At 45.3% G+C, this 24404-nt stretch overlaps 1 protein-coding gene and 1 long non-coding RNA gene across 2 annotated transcripts in view; one reads left to right on the top strand and one right to left on the bottom strand.

Annotated features, from left to right (window-relative positions):
• Positions 1-1401, bottom strand: part of LOC124307068 (fat-like cadherin-related tumor suppressor homolog) — a 147303-nt gene extending 145902 nt beyond the window's left edge. Inside the window, exon 1 of the mRNA XM_046768387.1 lies at positions 886-1401. The gene's annotated coding sequence lies outside the window, so the exon portion shown is untranslated. The remainder of the gene's footprint in view (positions 1-885) is intronic.
• A 150-nt stretch (positions 1402-1551) lies between these two features.
• LOC124307282 (uncharacterized) lies at positions 1552-10667 on the top strand. The gene is made up of 3 exons (XR_006908776.1): positions 1552-1876; positions 4914-5455; positions 8286-10667. It is a non-coding gene; the product is annotated as an uncharacterized LOC124307282 (long non-coding RNA).
• Positions 10668-24404: the final 13737 nt, after the last annotated feature.

A 24404-nucleotide genomic window follows, 5' to 3' on the forward strand; every position in this document is an offset into this window, starting at 1 on the left:
AATCATGCCTCATATCTAATTTCGATTTACCTTTTCTGATCTATAAAATGCGCGTTGGATAAGAAACCGAAACTTTTGATTTTAAGGTTATAGAACTCGAGAAAATCGTAAATAAAATTACTCGGGTATTTTTGAAATCACGAGTAAAATCGAGTGAGTTATTCGAATTCGCCGTAAGCCATTTGGAAACGTGTACTTAAAATCGTTGTGCCAACTCCATTGCCAATGGTATCGGTTTATTCTGTACACACAATTTTTATTTCGACTGTGATTTCTGTTTACTTTTGTTCCAGGGTAACGTAAATTTCGAATATTGGTTATTAAGAAAGCCCGAGGGAATCGATTCTCGTTAAATCTGACTCATTCGGAAAAACGGAGGAACAAAGATGATATTGAAGTTAGTAACGTTATCGTAACGATTCGTACTGAGGAAAAACCGTTATTCCGCCATTTTGGAGTTGCTTGAAATGCAGTAAGCCGCGGCAGAACAAAACACAATCGTATTTCGAAATCGTTGTACATTGTGAAGATGGCGATATTCTTCCCCAATGTTTCGATACGATAACGTTACTAACTTCAGTCTTGTGAATAAACGAGGAGCAAACAAATCGAATAACTGATTGTCTCAATCGTCGGCGACCATAATAAGTAATAAACAGTCGCTAGCCGATGAAAGGCAACAAACAACGTTAGCCTTGTTCTGATTCTTCATGACGATGATTCGAGTCAGTCGTAGTACACCAAGAGCAATGCAAAACTGGACGAGAAGATAAAAGCCTTCTTCCTCACGCTACGATCAAGTCGCACGGGCGACAATCATTTTTTCACTTTTTCAACTCAAGATGGTGCAAGTGACACAGAAAAACAAAAAGTTCGACCACATACCTGAATCAGAATCAGCCGCGATAAAGGGGCGATGGCTGCAAACGGTGTCGGTATTCAGGTAATCCAATAGAGCGTTGATCCAATCGCAAATTGATTCGTGATAAAACAAGCAACGACGATAACAACAAAAATAACTTCACCACTGTCAACGACACGCACACTCATGTAATAGTAACATTATAGTAATTTCACACGATAGGTAACGGTAAATTCCGCACTGTTTTTTCTCTCTTTCTCTCTCCGTCTTCCTTTCCCCCGCTTTTTTGTTCTTCTCTGTTTGTTCCTTATTACATGTACTTAACTTCCGAGATATTTTCCAACGAAATTACCCACCCAAAATTGCAAACCAAAGAGTAAAACCGTACCTACTTCGAAAAAGAACGCGCGTGTTTTACCGCCACGGCGTCGTCGCGTTGCGTACCGTCGTATCGGCTCAACAACGACCGAGAGAGGAAAAAGGATCGCACATCCGCGGATAAGACACACTCGTACTCACCGAAACACAACCGACACGACGAAGCGCCAAGGCTAGACTAGCGAGAAGCGCCGAGCGCGCCGCGCGGCCGCCGGCAGAGACGAACGCAGCAACGGCTTCCTCCCTACTTCCCCACCGATGCCCGGCGTCCCGACGGCTGACGGCCGCTCGGCAGTCGTGCCCCGTATTCCAGACGCCGAGGTTGGTCCGCCGTACCGGCGCTTCGGGCGCCGGGGGGAGGGGGAGGGGCAGGGGGAGGGGGAGCGAGCCGGCCTCTGCTTCTCCTCCCGCCGCCTCGCTACATCTTTCTCCCGAAGACCGCATCGCAACACGTTGGCCTTACACATCCATGTACCTATTACGCCCGAGTTTCGTATTCCTGAGATCATATACCTGCGTGCAACGAGCCGTGTGGCACGAAACGTGAACGGGAGAACTGGCTGGCAGGGTCTGATGAATTTTATGAAGTTGAAGCCGGTGAAGTTATTGCAATGATTCACGTTTCGAATAAAAAAGGTATTGAACAGTTTCGGAAATGTCTGAGATGCAGTAAATTATAATAAGGAAAAATGTATATACGTATTTGGAAAACTTGACTACTTCAGAGTCACTGGATAAATGGAAAATAGTGATTTTTACCCTCTACGTGTCGTTATGTTAACGTCACTAACCTCAGTCTCTTTGAATTTTTAACCGTCAACCTCGACGATGTTGGCGGACACATGTTACAAGTTTGCGCAATATTTGACATTTGATGATAATTCTTATTGCAACGGTGGACAATGAGATTAGCCTGTTGTTAATTCCGTAAAACAAGATGACGAAAAGACGTACCTAAATTTCAAAGTAAATGAGGAAATGATTTTATCAAACGCAGGCAGTCGTTTCTTTTATATTTTGGGGCATAGGCTTCTTGTACTGAGCAGGTTGTACTTTTTTTTCTTTTATATCGCATTTCGTTCAAAAATTTTACTTTGATTAGAATTGTATATTTGAATTTCTAACTTTCATGACCGAATTTGGTGCGAAGAAGTTTAATTACGGTGATTTGAAAATATTCTTCACGGCAGAAATTAATTTCCAATGTCCGATCGATGCCTGTGATTTTCGCAGGAACGTGGATCCAACACCCGGATGAGTAAAGTGTCGCCTATTTCGTGAAGAACGTTGGTTGGCCCTTCGATGTCAAATTTTCAAAAAGGTGGAAATCTGTTCAGCTTTCAAAATTTAGAAATTCGAGATACAATATAGAATTCCAATTCTGGGTTTTCTGTACCTTTCCACATTTCGACGTTCCCGATCGACGATTGTACTTCTACTAAATCAGGTTTTAAAATTTGATGAAACGGATTGTACAGTTTTCCAAAACTCTGTACGATGACCCGATTCTATTGTCTGTAGTCATCCTTCGTCTTTACCTTTACCCGTACAAGTGATGTTGCAGGCTACGCCTAACCGAGTCAAGTTGCCTGCATTTGAAGCCATAGAACCAGGCTTCGATCTGGACGTTAATATGGTGTTTTTGGTTCCCTCTTCTGCAGGCAACTTACGGGTTCTGCCGTATTAACAGTAAGTATACGATACACCCGGTGTGACACACATCCTGGGGCAGACAGGCTCGCGATTTTCAAGGTCCCCGTGGACGAAGGTACACGAGCTGTCGCAGCGTGGCAGTATATAGGTCTAACTATGCACATACGTACAACAGCTGAGGGCGCGGCGGCAGGAGGGGGGGGGGGGGGGGGGGGGGACAAGTCAGGTGGAATAAAGCGGCGAAACCGACTCACAAACCCACGTACATTGAAAGAGAAAGCCTTGGTGGCCCGAAGCGCCGTGGGTCAGACGCTGGGATTTTGGATATTTCAAACGAAGCTCCGACATTATTTCAACGTTTTTGCAATTTACCTAAATACGTTGGACGCTGTGTATATCGTGCGTGAGTATTCGTTGGATATGAGGCAGCGTTTGATCGCAAATGACCGGATCTAAATCTGATTCCAAGTTTCACCATCACGAAAAACGACCGAATTTCGGCTGTCGTACATGAGTTAACGTCACTTTATCAGACGGCTGGACAGTTCGTTTAATTTTAATACAAGTCAGATTTCCCTAATGGAAAATCACTTGCAAGTGAAACCAGCGTGATTTTAATACAAACAGAAATATATCACCTGTCGTTTCCATTCGACCTTTCTGCAAGTGAAAACTTTTACCTTTTTTTATAGTTTTTACGATATCGTGTGACGATTGAGATATATGCATATGATTATTCGCGAATCGATCTTGATTCATCGTACACGATAAAGAAAAAATACAAGTAATTTGAAATTCAGCAAAATACGCGTATTACCGAATCGCGCGTTCATCTTTGGTACACGCACGTACCTTTATACACACGACTTGTATAAAATGTCACAAAGGTGCGTCATCGTGCGGGAATTAATTCGGAATATCGCAACCGTGACGAATCTCTCTGCAATTTCCACATGAGATAACAGGGGCATTAAAGTACACGTATATAGCTGCGTAATCGTAACACCGTACAGAAACTTTTTTACGTTAATTGTTCTTTCTCGCAATTCTCTGTTCTTTTCAATGAATGTGATGTATTTAGTCTGGGAGGGTAATGGAAAGGTTGACGTTCAACCCCAACGAGCAAGGTTCGGCTTGATCCTCTCGTGGTCGTCCAACTGCCTTTGCTATTCTCGTTGTCGTGCGTCATCGGTACAGGAAAGAGGCCGCCTGCTATTCGCCTTCGTTCGCCGAACGAAACTCGAGGCTTTTTGCGCGTTCGAGGAGCCGGTTTCGCGTATACGCAGCCTCTTCCATGCCACCGTTCTCTCCCTCTCACGTCTTTGCATGCGCACTGTTTACACGGAAGGTGTACCAAATTTGCGACAGTGAAGATAAAGAAACATTGCATTTCATTCAAGTGATCACAGTAATTCAAAGAAATTCAGGTTCATTTTTTATGCCATCACGAAGTACAAAAAAAAGTGGTAGGAAAAAAAAGAAAGAAATGAATGAGAATGGAGAAGAACGTCCGCGGCGAGAAGCCGACTTTTTTATCCGTATCCACCGAGCTGTTAGTCGAGATAAGATAGGGACTTGAGTTGTAATAATAAATCGATAAGCTCGCGTTATGCCCACATTCACCGTCTCTCTTACACGTCTATATGAATTGTGTGACGTGGGATCCGGGACTCGACACGTTTCGTTTCGCACCTTCAGTTTGTGTTAATAAGGAGATTTGTAATCGAGAATATTCAATATACCCGTGTACCTACCTCCAAGTTTACTCGCGATTCTGTACATTCTGTATATATTCGTATGATGCGTTTCCATGAGTTCTCCGGAAAATTAGTTACTTTTTCATCGACGGATATCTGACGGCGAAACTGAGGGAGCGGGTATGACACATACTTGATTATTCTTGTCTCTCTGTTTGAGGAAATTTCGCCTAGCGTGAATATCAAATACAATGCCTAAGTGTCCTCCATCCAGAGATTATACCTTACTCCCTACACGTGTGAATTGCTCTGTTGGTGTGCAGGTGTCGTCGTCGCCCACGCGGAGAAATCGGTTTAGTGACGATTCAGAGGATCAAGTATACCTGCGTGTTGGACATGACGAGATGAGAAAATTGATGAAATGCTTTGACGACGTCTCTCTAATAAACAATTTCACATTCGGTTAAGCTGAGTACCGATGTTATACCGATCCAGAAAAATATTGAACGTTCGAGTAGCTTCTCAATCAAATGGAATTACAACAATCAACGGAATTCAATCGCAGAGCGTTGAATCGATAACTGGCCAGCTTGAATGACGCTTATATCGGCAGTACGAAAATGCGCCTCTGGTTCTTCGAGGTAACATAAAATCGAATGCTGCCATGCTGCTGCGTGAGGATCCTTAGAGCTGCACCAGGGACCTCATATCCACTGCCAGGATGGTTGAGTTTTCAGCGAAGTCCTTAAGAATCACCAGGAAACGAGAACATTTGTCATCTACGACTTGTGATGTGTGTCCTGACGTGAGAAAACCTTGAAACGCTTCCTTACCGCTGATATATCAGTGCCGTATGCTGTAGATGGTCAGTATTTTATGTTTCTCATTGCTCTTTTCTAACAGTTTCAGCGATTTTTCACACACGTGTTCCGATTTGTTGACTTGTCGATGTGATCCACTGCACAGGGTGAATCACGATTTAATTTTCGTTTAATTTCTCTTCACGATCGACGATCGACATCCGTTTCTTATAAACAGTAAACTTTTCCCTGCAACCACGTTGCATGGATTTTCAAAATTCCAAATTAAAACGGCGTAAAAACCGATACGCTTCCAACTTCTTATTCTGTTTTTTGTTTCTCGAATCGTCGAGGCTCGTTCGATGTATCGAATCCGTGCGTTCCCCCTTGATTTCTTCTTGTTTCTTTCGATATCGTCGCCGTAATTGAAAGAGATACTTCGCTGGTTGTTCGAAGAGCGTGGATTGCGTGACATTGTTGCTGGTCCTTGAAAATGGCGAACGATCTTTTACGAACGCGGTTCAAAACTGTACATCTTCTATACGTGTAGAAACACACGTAAACATAACGCACACGTGGCTGGTGTATCGCGTTACCTGGGGAACCTGGCGCCAACGGGTTCAGAAAAGGAACGGTGATCTCGGGACAATGAGCCGGCCATCGAGACCGACAAAAAGCGGACTCGCGGTCAAGAAAAGATACCGCGAGCGATCGCCGACTCTGCATCCCGTTTCTGTTATACCCGTACAAAATACCTTACAACTCCTTCGGCGGCGGCCTCGCGTCCGAATCCCGTGATTATCGCTGTGGTTGAAAAAAAGAATGACCGAAGTTGAGAAAACGAGAACTGATTTTTTTATATTCAGTTTTAGTAAAAAATGACAAACCGCTGGTTGTGTCACGGTAAAAAATAATATAGTCGATGACCTTTTCCGATGATTTGTTTCATGCCTTAGTATTTAGAGTCTAAAGTCTCTACTAATCCCCAAAGTTTGGGAACGTTATATTTCACATCAATCTTTGATAAACTAATTTTCATTGTATGTTTGTTTTGCTTAAATATTCATCGCACCATCGGAAATATACGAGATGCCGCATGTTCATCATCGGTGATATTAAACGCAAAGCTCAAGGCAACTAACGCGCCCTTGCAGGATAATCGAACCCTCGAGAAAGAACGTGTCGGAGGTTATTCCTGCAGCTGGCTCGAGTTTATTCTGATCTTGAATTGATCGCATGTTTACACCGAGCTGCCACAAGGATCCTTAAGGGGTGCTTCTATTTGTCAAGATAAAATTACATCCAACTAAGTCACCTGAAGTGAGTAATTTTCAATTGCGAATAGCGAATAAACCCGTGACTATCATCCCTGTCAAGATGTTTGACATCCGCTTGCAGGGTGCGTGGCGGTCGATCCGATGGATTTTTCGACCATTATTGCTGACTTGAAAAGTTAAATAGATCACTAATTCTAATAAATGCCATATCTGTAATATGAGAGGCTTTAAAAAATATGGAATACATCTGTGGGACTGTTTGTAAGTACGTTGCACTGAGAAACTCACGGATTTTCTAATAATATTTGTCGTGCGAGTGGGAACTTTAATTTTAAAAATGCATCCGTCTATTTTCGATCGTTGTGACTGTGGAATAATTTTTGAAAATATTTCCCACAATCCATATACCCAGGCAACGCGCGGGTAAATTCTTACTTTCTGTTAATTTGTTTTTCTTTTCGTAACTTGTAAAGTGAAGTAATTTCTGTTATCCGCTCAATTGTCGGGACGGCAAGACGAGATAAAGGAATGGTACAACTACCAATTACTAACTATACAGGTATGCATTCCGTGGAGGATTAGGAAAAAAAGAAGTGGGTTTAGGTATACGTGTACATAGGTATAAGACGGGTACCTAGGCGAGTGCAGCATTGAAGGAAAAGGCGATTACGGTTTATCCGGTAACGTAGTGTAACGTAGGTACGTATCGTCCCGCGTCGTATTCCCGAGAGAATCCTCTTTTCCACCTCACTGCCGGAATGATTCCGGTCCTGCTGGAGCGCAGCGGCTTCCCGCTAGTTTCTGCTGACGGATGATCAGCCCCGACTGCTCGAGCATTGATTAAAACTGCAATCATCGAGCCGAGACCGCGGGACGCGGCAAACAAATAACCCGAAATCGCGAAATTCGCCCCGCAGAGAAACATCGCGGCATCGACTGACGGGATTACGGGTGAAAAGTCGATGTGGGTTTAATCCCGATTTTTTCTGTTCATCTCAACTTTCATACCTGTATTTATTCCCGTGCAACTCGTTGCGGAGTTTGCTATGGAATTTTTGTTTCTCCGCAGTCGAAATTAAGTCCCGACAACTTTTTCAATTTCTCTCTGTCTATTTACCGTTAATTCGTTGTTATCTCTTGCGAATGAACGAACTGAAATTAGCTTCACTTCGAACTATCAGCCGAGTTGTTATATTCTACTAATTTGTAGCTTGGTTTATAACATTCTAACGTTACCTCTGTGCCCGCATACTTCGCGTAATAACTATACCTAACTATCGAGGTATTCAATTATCCAAAATGCAACATCAAATACACGCTTCGTGTAATAACGTTGCTACTTCAGCTGTGCTCTTCATCTGAATTTCGCTTACCAAGTACGCCAGGTATTCGGCTACTTCCAACCTATTTCAATTGCTCAGAGTGCCTCGTTTCCAACGAACAATAGTCGGCGTCATTTTTAAAAGCATATATTTCCTCAATTATGACTCCTGATTAATCATTATAACGATTGTGTCGTGTGCATTTTATTTTTAGTTTTCACGAAGAAAAAAAGAAAAAAAAAAAACAATACACGAGTCCATATCTAAAAAGCTAAACTTTGAATTTTATACTTCAGGTGTGAACTGAAAACCCTAGTGTGCACGCGTATGCTGTGCGAGCCGCAAATCTAAAAAGGCACAGGAAGCGCATAATACGATGTCATGAAACAGGTATGGACCTGAGGAATAAAGATTCGAACGAGCCAATCTCGAGTATATTCTACAGTATTGGTATGTATACCGTATTATGTACATGCTCGTATATGTGTGCCGCTTCTATGCGTCGGGGGTATACCTGTTCCGACCTAGGGAGCACGATCGACAGCCAGCCAGCTACGCCGCGCATTGGCGTAGGCCTCGGGAAACACAACCTGGATCAAGAACACGCCGACTAAAATTACCAGTCAGAAATTGAGAAAAATGGTTCGGGAGTTCCGGCAATGCCTGTATTTTAATTATTGCTGATTTCTCTTAAAGTCGAACTGACAATTAGTAGCAAGCTTCCGAGCTCGCTGCAGAACTGGACACAGAAGCCAAACGACACTTCGACTTGTACCTGTCCAGACGATAGTCTTCGTGGTAGAGAATCGTCAACGAGGTTTTCCGAAGATTGGATACGACGGACATGGACTGAAATCAAGATAGGCATGTTGTTGCATTTTTTTTTTTCTCAGGTGATGGATGATTTCTGAAAAGAGAACTGTTCTGCGAGTGTATAATAAAAGTGAACGAAAAGTGTGATGGGCGCCAATGGCGGAAGGATCGGTTGCCCAACAGAGCCTGAGAACGAGGTCTGTTTAAGGAATAAGGGATCGAACACCTCAAGGCTCGGAGTTACAGATCGTTGAAGGGTGAAGCAGCGCCGAGGAAGCCGTAAAAAATGAGAAATATAACAAGTGGGTGAAGGAGATGAGGAAGTGTATTATCCAATTTTCATTCATCGCCCATAGACTGACTCCAGACCGAGAAACTAGTGGGCAGAACGATTTCGAATTATACATAAGTGTGAAAGTTTTCTCCACGATATATCGTGGTTGCAAAGATCGAAGTGGGGGACGGGGTAAAAGCAAAGAAGATAAAGCCCCTTCATATTTTCGTGCGAGTTGGACGTTAGCCACAGAGTTATGGAGTTTAATTCCTCCGTGTGAAATACAACATGGATACAGCTATGCCCTCGATAAGAATATCGTGGATACCGTGGTTCCTACGATCAATCTTGAAACTCACGTGGACATGATAACCATAAAAAACAACCGCTTACAACAATCTGACCAGAACTCGGTGATAATATATGTCTTAGTTGTACAAGTAGACGGAAATTTCGAGTAGAATTCGTCTGTTTGCCCAAAAGTACAGGGAATGCGCGGAAACGCATATTGAAAGTACCTACTATCAAGGTTCAAAGGTTAGTTCGTAAGACCGGACAAATACGGCAAAGGGCAAAGCATACAGGCCTATGTACCCACGACTATCCTTGGGTGGTGAAATTGTTTGACCAGGTGGCAAATTCGCCGAGTTGTTTGTGTAGGCTGCACCGGTTGTATATATTATGTAATTTCGTACAAAGCTCCAGATGTGACTGTACGCTTCAGCCTGGCACCCACCGCGTACACATATGCATACATAAAGCCACGCGTGCACGGGGTAGGCCAGCTCGCCTATTCAATGCTCCCATTCAATCGTGATTTGTATACAAACGAGGGCATTTGCCAAATTACGGTCTGACGCGAACGATTAGCCCGAGCCTCCGATCAAACTCACTCGCCGAGCATTACATCGGACGGTTTTTGCCCCTCGGTTGAAACCATCCCCGCTATAAAACAGGAAAAAAATCTCTATCAACGATTCCAGCGATACTTTTTCCTCTTCCGACAATTAGATCCGTCAAGATGCAAGACAGTCCGTTTCACGCGGAATGATAGCGAAAAACGTTCACCAGGCTTGGTTCTTCTTTGTAGCTGGTGAATCGACTCGATGCACTTCAGACCAGGGATAAATCCAGCTTTTAATTTCTACCCTGTTTCGTTTCACTGCCAAGTGAACGACGCCTTGCTACCGGGGATCGTTAAGAGTACCAGGTAAATTCCAGGGGCCGGAATGTGTCGTCGTAATTTTCAGCAGGTCCCGAGATATAATAGATAATTAGCTATCGTGCCCACGGATCCTGATAAAGTATCAGTCTCCAACGGCGATGGGCACCCTCGCTCACGATCAGCTTACATCTTGGAAATGTGAAAGTGGGCGTGAGGCTCGTCCCGAGAAACGGCGCGTCCTCGTCTGCGTGGCAGCCTCGACCTCCCAGGGCCGTCAGCAGTGACCGTTATTCGCGATGATGGTCGCGGTTCGCATCCTGCGGAAACAACGACTGCTTATCGAACCAGCAATTCTAAACATATGCGAGTGTACACATGCATGTTACAAAAGTCACTTCGCACACTCCGCCTTCTCGGCTACTCGACTCCGCCTCTCTCTCTCTCTCTCTCTCTCTCTCTCTCTCTCTCTCTCTCTCTCTCTCTCTCTCTCTCTCTGTCTCTGCACGGGGCACTGCAATCATCACTGGCCGCGGCACCGCAACTGTCAATAATATTATCCAACCCGAGTTTTAGCGATCGGTGCAGCTGGCTCGTGGACTGGGATCGCTGATGTCAGCCTTGCTGTGAACACGGTTCGAATCCATCTCGCATTGGAAGACGATCGTGAGTGGAAATGGTAAGGTTGAAAATCTGGACCAATCACAATTTCTTCTAGGATACAAAATTTCACCACTGGTATTGTTGTTTTCAACAGTAAATGGTCATTTTGTCCGTAGTACATGGTCACCAGCGCTGATTTGAGCACCAAAGAAAATATTCTTTTGTACACCGACCACGTAAAACGTAGATATTTCTAACCGCTCATTGGCACCGATTTTTGCGCTTCGTTGTTAAGTGCTGACGCCTGTGCGCCGCTCATATGCCAGTTCATCGATTGGCGACGAGCCGCACATTCCGCGCGGCGGTGGGGTTTCGAAAATGGACAACCTTCGCGGTGAAGCCTGTTGAACTTATTTGACTCGTGTTAAGTTCAGGATGCCTTGGTCTCTCGCCTGGCAACATCCATCATTAAAAACACGAAGTGTCGTATGGCTGCCGCGAGTTGCACAATTACCGTCGCCTGTCAAGGAATTAAAACCTTATAGTTGATACCAGTTCACGCGCTGCTGGTCCTTCGGCTTGTCGGCTGCTTTTATTACGTTATTCGTCATACGTATACGCAGACTTCTATCTCGGCGGATAGAGGGGAACCCGGAAGCTGTTATATAGGTGTTGCCGAGACTGCGTAACGGCAGGAATTGGTTGTGTGCAATTCGAGCGGTGTTGAATCTACACCACGGGCCCTCAGCTCCAGCTGCACTGCATCTTCTGAACATATCCATGAAATGTTTGATGTTGAAACGTGCATCGTTGAAGATGAAGAAAAAATCATCAACAACACGGCCGTCTCGTCGCATTTTCTTCTCGTGTAAATATTCATCACCTGCGGTTGATTCTACTTGACAGGCACCATGATCTAAATTTCTTTGTGTATACACGTACTATCGTCGCAGAGTTTCATCGTAAAAGCGGCACGACTACCAGGACTTCACCGAGTCTACCATGGATACGTCGTCGACCTCCGGAAACGGCTGACATCTGGTCGATGCGCGAGCAGAGGAGCCCGCGATGCGGTGATATTCATGCACGATGTTTATACACGGCGTCCGTCTTCGGTTCCATTAACGGCAGGCTTTCGGTGAGGTGATTCAAGGATATAAAAATCCGCCGTCGCTGGGCATCGGGAATACTCCAAGTCTGGGACCCGCATTCCTAGTGACCGGGACTGGATCGGAGGGCGAGTCGAAGCCTGTCCGGCCTGGCACGAATCCGTTTCGGGTTCTCCTCGGGTCACTCGTCCAGGAAGAAGATGATTCATCGCGTCTGCGTACCGGCGCCAAAGACCTGCAAGGCTGCATGGAACGACGATCGCGTGTGCGGTGTACCTGCAGTTCGAAGCCTCGGACGTGCTCGGGGAAGTTGGTGTTCTGTTACCCCAGGGGTAAACCGGAGACCTCGAATCGAACAACTTGCGGTACGAACTAGCCCAACACACCGGGAACGATTCCCTGCAGCTGTCGGCCGAACCGGGAGAAAAATCCCCGGTGTTTCAGAACGGCAGGTACGTGAATGTTGTTCCCCGCATACATCCTCACGTACGCACCTACCGCTCTTCACGCTGTTAGCATATCAGTGTGTGTCTCTTGAGACGATACGTGATGCATTAGTTCGAGGTTGCATGCTAACGAAAGGTGAAATGAAAAATTGAAGCTTCATTGATTCAATGCCTACGCAAATTACAAACGACCGACCGACTGTTTTTCGAAATCAAAACTCCTGACACGACCCCACAATTTGCGATATTTGTGATTTATGTTGGGAGGGTAAACGAGGCGCTTACTTGTAGCAATCAAAGAGCTTTGACGACATCGCGTAACAATGTTGAACAAAACAAGGTTTATTATCGATGTGGTGACTGGCGGTTATTAAACACCGCGTACTGTGTAGGCTCACATAACAATAGCCTCGATGGTAATACGCGGGAAAGGGAATCCCGTCGTACAGGTTGTGTAGTACGAAAGGCTGACGCGCTTTTGTAAAGTGCTTCAATTATTTAACCCTCAATGCACGCCACTAACCTCTATACATTATACATATAGGTATACGTATGCATTACGGTAATGGATCAACACTTTCACGGAATTAATTGCGAAACTTGGCGAGTCTAAAACTGCTCTCAAATCGGAGTTGTCATCAATTTTTCAAGTATAATCATATGATAGCATTGTTCTAACTCGAAATCCTACAATCGAGATCGAATAGAATTTTTTAATCGTGCTCCACGCGCGTGGCCGGAATCCGCTCGTCACGGTACAAAGTAAGATATGTTGCGAGGCCCGAGTATCTTCTTCGTTCTAAAACCGTCCGACGGTGAAGCTGCTCCAAACGCTGAGCCGTAAGCTCCAGATTCGAATTCCTAATCCGTCAGCCACACACACACAGAGGCATGTATGCCCCAATTTCACGGATCAGTGTAACTGACAGATGTTAAAATCAGTCGAAAGTTCGACTCGAAACACGCGATACTGGGTATACACGATACCATCACCATCAATGTGGTCTAGATCGTGAATGGGTGTGAGATTCGTCGGTGCGAATGGCTTTACAACGGAGTTAGCAACGTGTTACTGCTCTCTGTAACTGATACATGTACACTGGCTTTAACCGCGGCACGGGTCGACACTTAATCACATAAATTGGCGAGAATTGATTCGGGCCTAGGTTCACTCGATTCTCTTCATACGGTGCTCCGCTGCTGACGACGATTTTGCGGCTGCGGCTGCGGCTGTGGCGCCGCCACGCTTGGTTGTGTACACTGTACATGCTCCCGGATCTTTTTGCCCGATTTTTCTCACCCCGTCTGTCTGTTCGGCGGAGACTACAACGTGATCCATCCACAATTTGCGGCTCGCAATATATTTCCACTGGAAATGTTACCGTTTATTAATTCGATGCGTTCGATCCGCGAGGAGAAAAAAAAAAAAAAACGCGAGCTTTCGAGACGATGCTTCTAGGCTTATGGCGGTGGTTCGATTTACCAATAAAGCATCGCGGACTGTGGTGTCAATACTTGACGAGTTGAGAGACTCCTGATACACTGCGAAATTACTCAGGATCAGAAAAGACGATGTAATCATACACCCTTTGTTCCTCCACTCGGCTCGATAACGAAGTCCGCCATTTCTGCAGTACGACGCCGCGATGTGAAGAATTTCATTCGCAGTATTGTTATCCGTTTCCCTTCAGTCCCGTTTCACAAACTTCTCAAGAATCGGAACAATGATTGGGTATAATAGTGTCTACGGATTCGATAATAAATCCGATTAGCCGCAAAATCCACGTAGGTTACTACCCATACACCGTTATTTCGTCAAACATGAAAATCGTTGAGGTCCTTCAACCACAGAATAGGAATTTTCCACCCACATGACGTTTATACTTACTTTTTACATCTCTGCACGGGATTCCCCAAAAGTACGGCTCTGCTTACCCAGTAATTCAGCGTGAGCCACCCCTCGCGGTAGCGATACGCAAGACTTAGCGGGGGTGAGACTTAGCGTATGCGTAAGCCGGACCGCGCTAAGCAAACAGTTTCTTTTACAGCAGGTAGAGGGACGCTTATAGAGTCGTTTTGGGAACGCTCTCCGCAGAGCCGCGGCGGTAGGTGAAGGCTCAGTTTGTAATCGAGGGTAGTTTTCGGGGGTGAAAGTGGGGGCAAAATCAAGTCACCGTCGGCCGGCGGGCGTCGGACCCGTGTCACCGAGGCGAGACAGCTCCGTTTATTTTATAGGGTGTACTTAACGCTCGAAAATCAGGTCGACCTCTGGTTCAGGTCTCAGCTGTTTACAGCGTTTAATCAAATCCGTTGTGCACGTCTAACGCTTTTTTTTTTATACTTTGCGGGTCGAAAAACCGAGGTGCGTGGCGGGGGACGCTAACTGCGAACGGAGAAAATTGAAGCGAAAAGTAAAACATGATATTATCTTTATACGGTTCGAACCACCGAGATCGCAGTACCAGTTAGAATTGGTTCGCTAGCGTTGGAAAATCTCCTCGTGTTCCCGCTCTTTGCGTGTGCCGAAGAGAATCTGGTTTTACGTGGACGTGAAAGAATCACGAAAATGAAAAAAAAACGTAAAAAAAATGGAGAAAAAAAAATGCAGAACCAGATATCCGAGTCGACGCGGACTTGGACACGCTATGAAATCTCGGAGGCTTAACGATGGCTCGTGCCGCAGCTACTGATTACACACATACACACGCGTGAACGGCAGCACGGGGTATAAGCTTCGACGTTCCCCCTTAACTAGACTCGCCGATTTTTATACATACACTGAGCCCCAAAAACACCTCGCGCAAATAAATTTGCCGAAGAACTTTTTGCAAGGAGCATGTGACGGGAATACTCAACGTCTCCTGTTACGGTTTCCAGACTATCCGCTCCGTTGCTAATAATTAAATTTAGGGGTCAATGCCGCGTCGGCGAGGGCTGGTAATAAATCGGTATGAACGAAAAAACTAAACAAAAATATGGTCTCGCAGATGCTGAACGCTGCTTCGCGGTTTTATACGCCCAAATAACATGGTACAGATTTCGACTACTTTTATTTAATCTCCGTCACATTTTCTCTGGCCTATTATACATGTATTGACCGAATACCAGGCACAGCATATTTTTCCTTCTGATCCTCGAATTCTAACTCATCGAACCTCCTGAACGAATTCACCGCGGATACTCGTCGTTTCTTGCAGGAGGGCGTGAGTCGGCGGCCTTTGATTGGACCGAGCCTATAATCGAGATCCCGGGGGGTATAATAGAGCCGATGGCATATCGTGTGCGTGGGTGTACCTACATGTGCATGCGCCACTCTCCTCGACTATACATACAATTAACCTATATTCCTCGTCGAAGCATCGCCCTCGAACACCCAGACCGCGGAGTTTCGCCGAGGTGTACAAGACGCCGCACGAAAACATCGGGTTGGTCCGCCCTCTCCCTCTAGATACGGCGCGCCGCTACCGGTTAAGGGTGTCGTGACACTGCCCCGGATGTAATTTACATTTTTACTCGAGTCCACTGACCGGAAGACGCCTTACCTCCGGTTTCTGCTGTTCAACCCTCGCCTCGCTTCGACTCGGTAACTTCCTGCAACGTTTTCTTCCAGATCTAATCAATCTATAGATAGTTAATCTATCGTTTCGGAATGTATGGGACTTGTTGTAGCGTAGTCGGAAATTTGCTGAGCAATCGATATTGCGACGAGATTTGAATTATTATTATACTGCGAAAGTGGAAATCTGTGAAGGAATGAGTAATCGGGTTGTTTAAATAAAAAACACGGCAATTTCGCGAACAAACTGGCGACTCGCCGAGGCGTAAAAACCCTCGCGGAGTAGAGCGAAATGCCCGAGCAAGCCGACGAATGATAGCGAATTTATTTAACGGAATCAGGTAGAATCCGAGTACGTAAAAGGCTGACGGAACAATCACAAGACAGAAATTTAATTTTTAACTTAATCTACCGCAGTTCGAACGATCGTTCGCTTGGCCAAATTAGCTAACAAACCTAGCACACAAAACTGTGCTCTGGATTGTGGGATACATTTTTTTTTCAATACTGCAGAACGTCAATTGTAAAAACCTTGTTAATAAACGCGTCGGAGAATATACGTTATCTCCTGTTTTTCTTTTTTTTTTACAATGAAATTTGCAGAGATTTTTGTTAATCATATTTTTGATTCCGCGCTCATCCGACCTGTCCGTATATCCCACACATGATCCTTGAGTTGGAATATCGATGAAGAAGTATTTAAGATCAGATACGATTCGTACCACTCAATTCTTTCATTGAAAATATCCATGTAATTAATACCGCGGCGCTTTGCGAATTTTCGTAATTCCAAGGCCAACCGCGAGCCATGATCGGAGCGACTAAAGAGATGACGGGTAGAATCCTTGGAGAAAGATGGTCAGGTAAACTTTGACCGAGTGGCCCGTTGCCAGGCCCATGCATCATCATACCGTGACATAATCGTCCTACATTCCCGTCTCCCGGCGCGTTATCCCGAAGGAGAGTGCGGCTGTGGTTTTCGCATGCATCTGAATGCGTGCATATGCTTGGCGAATAGCTACACCGGCACACCAGCGTGTCGTGTGCGTAGGTATGCGTACGGATGTACAGCGTCTAGAGGAGGGCGTATAGGCGTACTTTTGGCATGATGAATTCGAGCCACACGCCGTGTAAGCATTCAATGTTCCAGAATTATTTACCACCCGATTACTATCCGACCGTCTCCTCCCGCACCGACGACCCTGCTAATTAGTGCCGATGTAATTAATTTCGTACCGGCTCGCACAGCGTAAGACCGCAGAATCCTGCACGGCTGCCTTGACCCATAGACGACAGAGCTTCACGGTCCATCAAACATCATTTTCGTTCGTTCGATTATCCTCCTTTTTCTGCTCTCGTTAAAGCTCCGAATTATTCGTTCACGATCACATTTCTTGGACAACTTAATGAAAAATCAAAGAAAAAAAAATCATTTTCTAACATCAATGATACGACGGAATATTAAAGTTTGTTTATTCAATCTCGAAGAACGCTGAACAGTTGTTTGAGGATTTTTTCACGAAATTGATTCACGGAGGGCTGAAGGATCTTCGATTAAACTGAATTTTTGTGCGACATTGTATCAATTGCTGGTCTCTTATTATTCTAGAAGATCCTTCCTTGTCACAGTGAAAATTGAAAATCTTGATACCTTGGTGACTTTTAAGTTCCGTAGGTACTCTTACAAGTTTTATAGAGTTTCGTATCAAGTTGAGTATAAAGTTTGAGACGCTCTATTACGTGAGAGAATCTGACTGATCGTGCCGGCCCAGAGATAATAAACGGATCGCTTTGCGAGAGGTTCAATCCATATTCTTGACCTCGACTTTATCTTCTTCAAGGAAATATTCTCGGTCATCTCGTGGCCTGCGCCAGCTGATCAGATATTCAAAAAATAATGCGATTGTTCTAAAAAAAAGTTGAAAAATTATTGTGAATCGGTATAGAAATCCATGTTAAACGAGAATCTGCGATTCCGGCGAATCGTTTCTGGCACATGATTTTCCCCCGTTCCTGTGCACCGTGTCTAACTTTCCTCCAGCGTGGATCGCGAGCCGGAATCGTCAGATTTACGTCGAGTTGGATTAGCTAATTTCGCATCGAGACTCGAGCCGCTGCACGAACAGCTTCGACTTGCCGTGAAATCGTGGGACAGGTAATGAAAGTTTACGCGCTGCGTAATCGGCATACGCGGGCACTGCGCGAGTAAGCCGGTCATCCGGGCGGTCAGCGAGTCACTTTAACCCTCGTCTTCTCCATCCACCCCCCCCCCCCCCCCCCCCCGCTGCAGGGTAAGGAAGACTCGGAGTCCCGTTTGCCAGGTCAATTGATAGGACATTGACGCGTAACGACGTAACGACGTACTTACCTTCGTACATGCAAACTGATGCTTTCAAATTTCGTTCTCATCTTTTCACCCGGTTCGGCGTCTTGCGCAAAACAACGCGTATAATAATACGGAGTCATTAAAAATGTAGAGACGGAGAACCTCGAGGACTGATTGCGCGGAGCCCAAGAAGGCTTGATTCATGACTGAAAATCGAGGTCGAAGTCGGAAGACGGAGTCGCAGTATTGCGTTACATATTTTTCGTTCTGTAGGGTGGAACGGAAGCGAAGCGGGGTAAGGTTTTCATGACGAACTCGAGGAACAGGAGAGCAGAGTTTGCACGGCGAACCAGATCCTTTGATACAATTCCTCAGGGGATGAGGATGGAAATTGTGATGGGATTCGAGGGGGGAGGACGAGGATGATGAAAGAAGCCGCGACGGCACGGCAGCTGTCGAAAGTGCTTTCTTATATAGGTATAGATATAACTGCTACGCGGGCCAAAGGAATGGTAACGTAAGTCGGTAAGAGCAGAGTGTTCTGTTCCTCTTCGCCTTCGTTCTGTAATCCTACCACCCTGCAATATCATAAATGAATTCGCATCTGTTAAGGGAATCGACGGGCTGCGCAAGTTTTCCCACAATGCTGATAATGACACATGCTTCTATATCTGTATACTTTTGTACACTTCATATCTAAAACGTTAACTATTTCCGAATTTTAGTGATTTGATTTAACAAATTGAATCTGCACGGTCCTTTTTCATTGTACCAACATCGGTTTTTCGTGTAATTGGCACTCTAATTATAAATAGGGTTAATTGTAATGAAACTTTCCTGACACAATGAAAAAGGATGGAAGTGAAAACTTTGTTCTGTTTGTTTACGATTTCTGGGTAATTATCGAAGTACAATTATCCTAATTAATTTTAGTATTTCACGAATTTTCCTGCGCCGAAAATATTTGTCGTGCATTCCATTTGTGTGATTCCATCCAGGTCCTTCGAATTTCGATATATTTTTGTTTTCACACAAGGCAGTTATTATACAAATATTTGAGCTGGTTTGAATAAAACTCGGATATTTGCACTGTGTGGGCGCGAAGAACCGGCGTACATATATGTATGTAATATTGTATAAAAGCACAGTAATAACAACACGATCGGGTTCCACAAATCGCTTCGAGATATGTAAATTCGAATAAACGGACGATGATAAGAGTTACGCTGCATTGCAGTTCAGATACGTGCTTGCATGTACCTGTTGTACATGTAAATGCGTCCTGCTGAAAGTATACGCGATGTTTCAATAAAACAAGTTTTATAGCGAGGCGAAGTAAACGTAGCACCTCATTCATATAACAGCTGCAAGTTTTACTGCGGACATTCGCGATCGGGGAAACTGGGCAGGCGTTAAACCGATAAAACTAGGAACGCAACGCGCAGTAAAGCAGCTTGGCGAACACGTCCGATTGACCTTTACGGATTGTTTAGCGTACTGCCAGCTCCACCTTCACTAGCCGCCGTTCTTATTTCGCTAGGTAGCAATAACGAAATACGCGTCCGACGATAGTGACGCCGAAGAAATGAGGACTATTATTGCTTCTGCTTAACTATGCGCACGCAGAAAAACATTCTCGAGGAGGAAATTTTTCACAAAGCCAGCCGCTGTAACGTCCCTGCGGGGGAATATGATCGATTTTATTTTTTCTTTCCACGCCCGACTCCCTGCATCCAAATTTTTCTCGAGAATTGCCTCGAAAGGTAGTGTAACAAGCGATATTGTTATTATACCAGCACCGCGGCCTCAAAGCTCTCAGCAAACTTTCCGAATCTGTGTAAATTATATTATTAAGGAATTAATCTCAAGAATACGGTATTTAGTCTTGAACAAATTTGCCCGAGTTTAATTTTACCTATTTCAATTCACGTATATTTTCATCATCGATCAATGCTGAAAATTTTCGCGATCGATTATTTTTTCTCGGCAAAAGAGGAAAAAAACGCGTGATATTAATAAAAGCAATAAAATAATCGCGATTTGATACCGCCGCATGTGCAATCGCTACTCGACCATTGTATCATGCATATTCTCGTAAACCGGGCGGAAAGCTAATTCCGCGCACCGTTTTCAAAGCAATTTCTTTAAATTCCGAATGAAATTTAATATTCGACTTTCCCTGTGCACGCGGAGCGCTCCGCTTTCGGCTCTCGGCTCTCTCCCGACTCTCGGAGGAATATTAAAAAATCTCTCCCAATCGACAGCGAACCCACTGCGTGTTATTGTATTATTTAGGAGCAGCACTCGGCAGCAGGACGCTGGTCGCCGAGCCGAAAGCGAGGAATCGCAAATTCATTTCAGTCTTGAAAAATTAGTGAATACCCCAGGGTATGGATCGCGATTCTTTCAGCACGAACAAAACTGCAGTCGGCCACATCAGGGCCACGCCGTTAAAATTTCGTGCGACTACCTGCGGCCTGATCGGCAGAGACCGGAAGCGGCGGATTTATCAATTTACGATAAATCTGCGGTTTCGCCGCATGCCGCTTCCATAGTTTATACGGCCTGACAGCGGGACGATAAATACCGCCGTGAGATGAAATTAATGCTAAAGTTCGTGGTCATGATATGTATACACTGTCGCATTGCAAGCTCATTCGTAGTTGACGCGCTGTAGAATATCCCAAGTTATAGATCCAGTACCCTTCGGTACGATTTTTTTTGTCATCGATTCATCACATTTTTATTGCCCTCTCCTGCTCGTTTCTCTGCAGTCCAAAAATATTACGCAGTGAAATCATTCAAACGGACTGCTTTTCCGACTTCGATACTCGGACGTTCGAACAACCGTACTGCCTTTTTGTTATGTGTTTATTTCATGTAGATTGCAATACTTTTCACCAAGATTCGCTGGATGTACTTACTGTAACGTTTTAATTGAACTTTTTTTTTTTTATTACGAAATGACAAAGATCAAAAACGAAGTTCAAAATATTCATATATCGGCTCTTCACGAAATCGTTTGCAAGAAAATTTTGTTCCAAGGATTCGTGATTTTTTGAATACAGGTTAAACCATTGTTGAACATAATTGATCTTCACCTCAACAAAGACTCGTTTGTAAAAATTCAAATTCAAATAATCATGCGGCCGTGAGTTGAATTTTTTGTTCAGAGAACTTCCTCGATAATTATTAAATCACTCGCGATGATCGAGGAGGCATTACAACGTCGTCGAGGGTTCACTTAGGGCTGGATTGTTCGTACAGTGAAAATCCTCAGATTGCCGTACGAGTGTGTTTCCAAGGATTAGCAAACCGCTCGAATCGCGGTGCAATCAACGGTGTAACGGGTCCCGGGATCGGTTCTAATGCGTTTATAATTACTCCTAAACGCATCCCCCGATTACCGGCGAATAATTTACGCGGAGATTTCTATCCGCTCCGCACCCGCCCTGCGCCGCAGCAGAGCCAGTCCTACGGTAGGCTGCAGCACCAACGCAGCTTTTATCCGAAACTATCGCCTGCAGGACCCGTTTGCAAAGGTACGATTATCCGCTGCTCCGATCTTGTAGTACACAGGCACGCGTGTTCGGTTACAACTAGACGCGAGCATGCATCCGTGGATCCTACAATTATCGGGCTGCCGTTACCACGTGGTTCAAACTACCTGTTCGGGTCGAGGTATCGGCGGATTCCTGCAAACCAATAATGGCCCCGCGATCCCTTCGCTCACGCCAGCCGACGGTAATTCGCGTCTGCACGCACCAAATCGCTCTCGAAAGCGGTTCGCGAACCCCGTCCTGGTCCCGTTTCCGTCAGCCTCTTTCGGCACCGTTGTTATATCAGGGCGAACCGATTCCGAGAGACTCGGAGGATTCTCTTACATGCCCTGCAGCCTGATCCTCGTAATGGGATTCTCGGCGTGCAGCTGCTCGCTCCGAACTTGATCGGCGAGAAATTCCCGTAACGAGAGATTGTTAGACGCCTAATTGTAAGTACGGATGCGGAGAAGTCTATCGGCGAGCTGGATCTGCGCCCCAAGGTCGAACGATCGACGGAACTCGTATCTATCGAAAAATCGAAGCTCTGTTACACTTCGGGTGGAAGGAACGATCGGAGCACCTCTCGGTCGCCGCTCGATATTCTGCCCGCTAGGTGCCGAAAGTTTGTCCGGAGTCTAAGAATTAGGGGCTGGCTGGATAACCGAGGGGGTCCTCCAACAGGTCGGAAACAACTCTTATTGGTTATCTTCGGGTCTTGAAGCGGTTCCGCAGATCTGTGCCAAGTAAAAAATGTCATTCCTGTTATCCGCAGGGCGTCGATTCCACCGTTTGTTCTTCTCGATTCCAGAGATCGATTGTCGTGGATCATCGATCGGGATATCTGGACGAGAATTATGTTCAACCCTCGCCTGGTCGGCTGAAAAATGCCTTAATTTCGGTTTTGGTTGTCGTGTTCTGTGACGCGTTGGCAACCCTGCACAACGCGCGTCGCGAACTGATATTTATTGGGGTGAGTAGGGTGCTTAATTCGGAAGGCAAGAAGCGCTAAATTCAACGGTCAAGGAGTGAAATAGTACGGGGATCCCCCGGCTAGGTACGGCTCTGTTCAAGGCAGCCCATAACAATTAAAACTTACTGCATAACCTGCCCGCTCTGCACCCACTTCTCCGGTATATCTGCCTACCCCCCGATGTTCGCACCTCCAACTTGGCCCGTTTGTGCATGCATATAAATACCACGTCTGTACGCGTATACACACAACCGTATAATAAACTATCCCGAGGTGAAACTTTGTATTATGATCCACAGTTATGAACCCATTTTCACCGGATTAGGGAGAAATTACCAGATTTAAACAAAAGAACAACAAAAGAGAGATGTAATAAAAACGAGGAAAGTTTTGCCCGTAGAACCCGAGTCAAGTCACTTCGTAGGCACGACTATACGGCTATCTTACCTCATTCGTAATACACTTTTTACCCAAACTTCCGCTTTCGTGCCCCTCTAGATATAAAATATTGTAAGAAGACAAACTTTCCTGCTTCATTTTAATCCGTTGAAATTAGCCATAGCAAATACCTGTAGTAAATGTATTTCCAACTGTTTGTTAAAGAGTTTCGTCCTGTTTTCGAATTTATCCTTCGTTTGAAAACATTGGATATGCAAATTTGTTGACGATTCTCGAATTGTCTGACCAATAAAAATATTGCTGATATCCTTAAGTCATCTTGTGCAATCTGTGTCGCGGGCCGATAGGGGTGAAATTTTGTGCATCGACTCAGCGAGACGAGATAGGCGACTATCCTCTTGAATAGAAAGTATAGGGCGGTATAAGGTAGTCGTGAGGCTTGTCGTCTGACGCCCGGAAATGCGACGAGCTGTCCAGAGACGAGGAGAGTTCCGCGTTGCTGTTTACCGCGGTTCGTATAAAACAGGTAATAATGTCGACCATTACCCGGAGAGCAATGCCTCGGCAAAAAAGGTAAATACAGTCCCGGTACTGCTACCTTTATTCACCTCCCGACGGGCAAGTAATTGGGGGTTTTTACTTGGGCAGGCCGCCGAGAGCTTCACAAATCTGTCAAGCCGTTAAACCGCGAGTCCTGGACTCCCGAGGTCCTTGCACCACACGCTCTCCATATGGCGTTCCAAACTCTCGTCATCGCAGGAGTATCGCCTCGGTACCCGCGACGCATTTGCTCCCTCGATTTCCACCTTGTCGCTACGGGGGACAAAAGAACAATGTATTGTATCACTCACATCCGGTTGAACTTGGAGGTTGATTCGATTATTTTCTTTTTCTTCCTTCTCTTTTCACTTCGGTAATTATTACCAGTTACGGCCGAACCGTTTTCGCGAGAGAGCGGGATGATTCGTGCATTTTGATACAATTAATTTGAGACCCAGCGTTTGGTCACCCGCGCGATGACCCTTTGGTCTGTGACAGCGAGCGGTACATCGTAGGCGCATGGGAACCGTGAAATTAAATCGTGGCCTGGGGCTGGAGGCGTTTATCCTCGACGAGTACCTGCAGTGTGCATGCATCCCGGAACCTCGCTGAGCCCGAAATCTAATTGTTTGCCGAGCGTGGCGGGGCGCGAGGGTCAATATTAACGTTAGATAG

The sequence above is a fragment of the Neodiprion virginianus genome, chromosome 6 (assembly GCF_021901495.1).
Source record: "Neodiprion virginianus isolate iyNeoVirg1 chromosome 6, iyNeoVirg1.1, whole genome shotgun sequence".
Classification (NCBI taxonomy): domain Eukaryota; kingdom Metazoa; phylum Arthropoda; class Insecta; order Hymenoptera; family Diprionidae; genus Neodiprion; species Neodiprion virginianus.